The sequence below is a fragment of the Ovis aries genome, chromosome 2, assembly GCF_016772045.2.
Source record: "Ovis aries strain OAR_USU_Benz2616 breed Rambouillet chromosome 2, ARS-UI_Ramb_v3.0, whole genome shotgun sequence".
Classification (NCBI taxonomy): domain Eukaryota; kingdom Metazoa; phylum Chordata; class Mammalia; order Artiodactyla; family Bovidae; genus Ovis; species Ovis aries.
Window position 1 is genome coordinate 17,227,087 of NC_056055.1, and position 6,000 is coordinate 17,233,086.

Consider the following 6,000-nt stretch of genomic DNA (forward strand, 5'->3'; position numbering starts at 1 on the left):
AAACATTGATTCACTAAGCATCTCACCTGAGCCCAGTTCTCCCCCTCATGAAGCCCAGAGCCCAGTGGTGGAAGATCAGCCATCACACAGCTGAGAAGATAACCCAATGTGTCTCCACTCCCCTGGAGGCAAGCGAGGTGGATGGCCTCCGTTCCAGACCCCGGAATCCCAGGAACACACAGTGAGTTGTCAAGGAGCATGTGTCTTGGGGATGCTCTCACACACAGTGCCCTGTGGATTACTTTACTCACACTCTCTGTATGGGCTGGGTGCCTTTTGGAGGAAGGAGTCAGGGAAAATCTGAACAGAGCTAGTCCTGGTACTTCAAGGAGGTTTGGGTCTTTGGAGAGACAGGGCTCCCTGCTTGAGGTCTTCTGCGGTCCCACATCAGCAAACTACACTCTAACAGGATTTATGATTGATAGCACCCAAGCTGGCTCTGCCTCTCTGTGCGAACTAGTGTGGGAAGTCTGAGGACTTCCTTTCCTGGAATCCTGAAGCTGCAGTGTTTTTGCTAAAGAAGGTCCAGAGGAGGGATCAAGGCAACCTTCACCTCCCCATATATCATAAAAACAGTCACCGTTTGTTGGTGAACCACTGTGCTGAACCAAGCACTGCACTGGGAGCTTTTACATTTAACCTTCACGTGAGTTTCCTAAAGTGTGTCTTATTCCTGTCTTGAAACTCGACTTGAAGCTTGCTGGGTTTTGCCTGTGATTTAATTTAGCACTAACAGTGTCAGACTTTATATTTTGGGGCTCCAAAATCACTGCAGATGGTGACTGCAGCCATGAAATTAAAAAACGCTTACTCCTTGGAAGGAAAGTTATGACCAACCTACAGAGCATATTCAAAAGCAGACATTACTTTGCCAACAAAGGTCCGTCTAGTCAAGGCTACAGTTTTTCCAGTGGTCATGTATGGATGTGAGAGTTGGACTGTGAAGAAAGCTGAGTGCCGAAGAGTTGATGCTTTTGAACTGTGGTGTTGGAGAAGACTCTTGAGAGTCCCTTGGACTGCAAGGAGATCCAACCAGTCCATTCTAAGGGAGATCAGTCCTGGGTGTTCTTTGGAAGGAATGATGGTAAAGCTGAAACTCCAATACTTTGGCCACCTAATGCGAAGAGCTGACTCATTGGAAAAGACCCTGATGCTGGGAGGGATTGGGGGCAGGAGGAGAAGGGGATAACAGAGGATGAGATGGCTGATGGCATCACTGACTCAATGGATACGAGTCTGAGTGAACTCCGGGAGTTGGTGATGGACAGGGAGGCCTGGCATGCTGCGATTCATGGGGTCGCAAAGAGTCGGACACGACTGAGCAACTGAACTGAACTGAACAAACCAGGCATTGTTCTAAAACATTTACAAATAATGACTCATTAAATCCATGTAGCCACCCTATAAAATGGATACTATGACTATTACTCACGTGTTACTTACAGGGAAGCAGACCAGAGGGTGAAGTTACTCACTCAATCTCATGTAGAAAGTAACTGGCAGAGCAAGGATGCAAACCGAGACAGACTAACTCCAGATTCCATGACCTTAATGGTTATGTTGTGCTGCTTCTCCAGACTCAAAAAGCAAACAGTATAGACTGCAAGTTTAATTCAAGGCCTGGACTGGTATTTGTATCTGGGGTTTTCTTCCATAGGTATTTGCAAATATCAAGTACATCATTCTTTCTAGAAAGCAGCTAACATGGATTAAAACTTTGTGCTGGAGATTGAGACAGTTCAGTTCAATTCAGTCGCTCAGTCATGTCCAACTCTTTGCAACCCCATGAATTGCAGCACGTCAGGCCTCCCTGTCCATCACCAATTCCTGGAGTTTAAACAAACTCACGTCCATTGAGTCGGTGATGCCAACCAACCTCCTCTGTCATCCCCTTCTCCTCCTGCCTTCAATCTTTCCCAGTATCAGGGTCTTTTCAGCTCTACGCATCAGGTGGCCAAAGTATTAGAGTTTCAGCTTCAGCATCAGTCCTTCCAATGAACACTCAGGATTGATCTCCTTTAGGATGGACTGGTTGGATCTCCTTGCAGTCCAAGGGACTCTCAAGAGTCTTCTCCAATGCCATAGTTCAACAGCATCAATTCTTTGGCGCTCAGCCTTCTTTATAGTCCAACTCTCACATCCATACATATCCACTGGAAAAACCATAGCCTTGACTAGATGGACCTTTGTTGGCAAAGTAATGTCTCTGCTTTTTAATATGCTGTCTAGATTGGTCATAACTTTCCTTCCAATGAGTAGCATCTTTTAATTTCATGGCTGCAGTCACCATCTGCAGTGATTTTAGAGCCCCCCAAAATAAAGTCAGCCTGTTTGCCATGAAGTGATGGGACCAGATACCATGATCTTAGTTTTCTGAATGTTGAGCTTTAAACTGACTTTTTTATTCTCCTCTTTCACTTTCATCAAGAGGCTCTTTAGTTCTTCTTCCCTTTCTGCCATAGGGTGGTGTCATCTACATATCTGAGGTTATTGATATTTCTCCTGGCAATCTTGATTCCAGCTTGTGCTGCTTCCAGCCCAGCGTTTCTCATGATGTACTCTGCATAAAAGTTAAATAAGCAGGGTGACAATGACAGCCTTGACGTACTCCTTTTCCTATTTGGAACCAGTCTGTTGTTCCATGTCCAGTTCTAACTGTTGCTTCCTGACCTGCATATAGGGTTCTCAAGAGGCAGGTCAGGTGGTCTGGTATTCCCATCTCTTTCAGAATTTTCCACAGTTTCTTGTGATCCACACAGTCAAAGGCTTTGGCATAGTCAATAAAGCAGAAATAGATGTTTTTCTGGAACTCTCTTGCTTTTTTGATGATCCAACGGATATTGGCAATTTGATCTCTAGTTCCTCTACCTTTTCTAAAACCAGCTTGAACATCTGGAAGGTCATGGTTCACGTATTGTTGAAGCCTGGCTTGGAGAATTTTGAGCATTACTTTGCTAGTGTGTGAGATGAGTGCAATTGTGCGGCAGTTTGAGCATTCTTTGGCATTGCCTTTCTTTGGGATTGGAATGAAAACTGACCTTTTCCAGTCCTGTGGCCACTGCTGAGTTTTCCAAATTTGCTGGCATAATGAGTGCAGCACTTTCACAGCATCATCTTTTAGGATTTGGAACAGCCCAACTGGAATTCCATCACCTCCACTAGCTTTGTTCGTAGTTATGCTTCCTAAGGCCCACTTGACTTCACATTCCAGGATGTCTGGCTCTAGGTGAGTGATCACACCATTGTGAATATCTGGGTCATGAAGATCTTTTTTGTATAGTTCTGTGTATTCTTGCCACCTCTTCTTAATAGCTTCGGCTTCTGTTAGGTCCATAGCATTTCTGTCCTTAAATGTGCCCATCTTTGCATGAAATGTTCCCTTGGTATCTCTAATTTTCTTGCAGAAATCTCTAGTCTTTCCCACTCTATTGTTTTCCTCTGTTTCTTTGCACTGATCACTGAGGAAGGCTTTCTTATATCTCCTTGCTATTCTTTGGAACTCTGCACTCAAATGGGTATATCTTTCCTTTTCTCCTTTGCTTTTCACTTCTTTTCACAGCTATTTGTAAAGCCTCCTCAGACAGCCATTTTGCTTTTTTGCATTTCTTTTTCTTGGGGATGGTCTTGATCCCTGTCTCCTGTTCAGTGTCATGAACCTCCATCCATAGTTCATCCGGCACTCTGTCTATCCGATCTAGTCCTTTAAATCTATTTCTCACTTCCTCTGTATAATCATAAGGGATTTAATTTAGGTCAGACCTAAATGGTCTAGTGGTATTCCTTACTTTCTTCAATTTAAGTCTGAATTTGGCAATAAGGAGTTCATGATCTGAGCCACAGTCAGCCCCCCCGTCTTGTTTTTGCTGATTGTATAGAGCTTCTCCATCTTTGGCTGCAAAGAATATAATCAATCTGATTTCAGTGTTGGCCATCTGGTGATGTCCATGGATAGAGTCTTGAGACAGACCTGGATTCAAATCCCAGCTCTGCCATTTGCCAAGCTGGGAGGCTTGGACAACTAACTTCAGATCTCTGTGCTTCAGTTTCTTTGATGTAAAATGGACATACTAAAACCAACTACCTTTTAGAGTGTGGTGAAGAGGAAATGGGTTGATGCAAATAAAATTCTTTGCAAAGGGCCAGGCCCAGAGTACTGAACACAGACAGGTTCGTCATTACTCGTTTTATTTAACACTATCATCTTCATTTCATGCATACAGAGTGAGATCCTAAGGGGCAGAGTGAGAAGAACATGGAATCTGGAGAAAGGAAATCCTGGATAAAACATAGCCACATAATGTGTTCCCTGTATAGCCATAAGCAAGTCACTTCTAACAGCCTTTCCTCCTCTTAACTAGAAATTGTGACAAGAGCTACTCTCTCAACATTTGTCAGGATCTCATAAGCTCGTATGTGTCAAAAGGGTTTCCTGCTTATCTACCAAGAAACACAAAAATTTTGTTCATCATTTATATAAAATAACCCATCAATAGTGGACTGAGGTGACCCAAAAAATATGTCTCAACCCACAGATGAGGAGAAAATATTTGTGAATGAAGCAACTGACAGTGCATTAATCTCTGAAATATACAAATAGCTCGTGCAGCTCACTATCAAAAAAATAAACCCAATTTAAAAAATGGGCAGATCTAAATAAACATTTCTCCAAAGAAGACACACAGATAGCCAAAAGGCACATGAAAAGATGCTTGACGTTACTAAATACTAGTGGAATGCAAATCAAAACTACAGAGAGGCATCACCTCACACCTGTCAGAATGGCCATCATGAAAATACATATATACACACACAAACAATAAACACTAGAGGGACACAGAGAAACGGGAACCCTCATACTTAGCGGAAATGTAAATTGGTGCAGCCACTATGGAGCACAGCATGGAGGTTCCTTTAAAACCTAAAAATAGAACTACCACATGACCCAGCAATTCCACTCCTGGCCATATATCCAGAGAAAATCATAATTTGAAAAGATACAGGCACTCAATGTTCAGTGCAGCACTGTAATATTTATAACAGCCAGGACACGGAAGCACATATTTCGCACAAACGGAACTAGAGATTATCATATGATATCACTTACATGTGGAATCTAAAAACAAACCAAAAAAATGATACAAATGGACTTATTTACAAAATCGAAACAGACTCACAGGCTTCAGAAACAAACTTCTGGTTACCAAAGGGGATGGATGGGCGGGGGATAAATTAGGAGTTCAGGATTAACATATACGCTACTATACATAAAATAATCGATAAGGATCTGCTGGAAAGTATATGGAACTCTGCCTAATATTCTTTTATAGCCTATATGGGAAAATAATCTGAAAAAGAGTGGATATATGTATATGTATAACTTAACCACTTTGCTGATACAGTGGAAACACAATATTGTAAATCAACTATATGACAATATAAAATAAAAATTAAATTTAAAAAAACAACCAAAAAAAACACGTCTCATTCCTAACCCCCAAAACCTGTGAGCATGTCCTTTAATGCAAAAAGAGTCTTTGGAGATATAATTAAGTTGTGGATCTCAAAATGAGATTATCCTGGCTTATCTGAAAGTGAAAGTTGCTCAGTAATATTCAACTCTTTGCGATCCCATGGACTGTAGCCTGCCAGGCTCCTCCGCCCATGGAATTCTCCAAACAAGAATACTGGAATGGGTAGTCATTCTCTTCTCCAGGGGATCTTCCTGACCCAGGGATGGAACTCAGGTCTCCTGCATTGCAGGCAGATTCTTTATCGTCTGAGCCACCAGGGAAGCCCAGATTATCTGGGCGGACCCTAAGTCCAATGACAAGTGGCAGGAGAAGATTCAGAGAGAAGGAGGAGAGATCTGAGTTCTGCTGGCACAGCCAAGGAAGGAAGCCCTAGAGCCAGCAGAAGCAGGAAGCAGCAAGGAGGATTTCACACCAGAAACTTTCAAGGGAGTGTGACCCTGCCAGCACCTTGATTTCAGACTTCTAATTC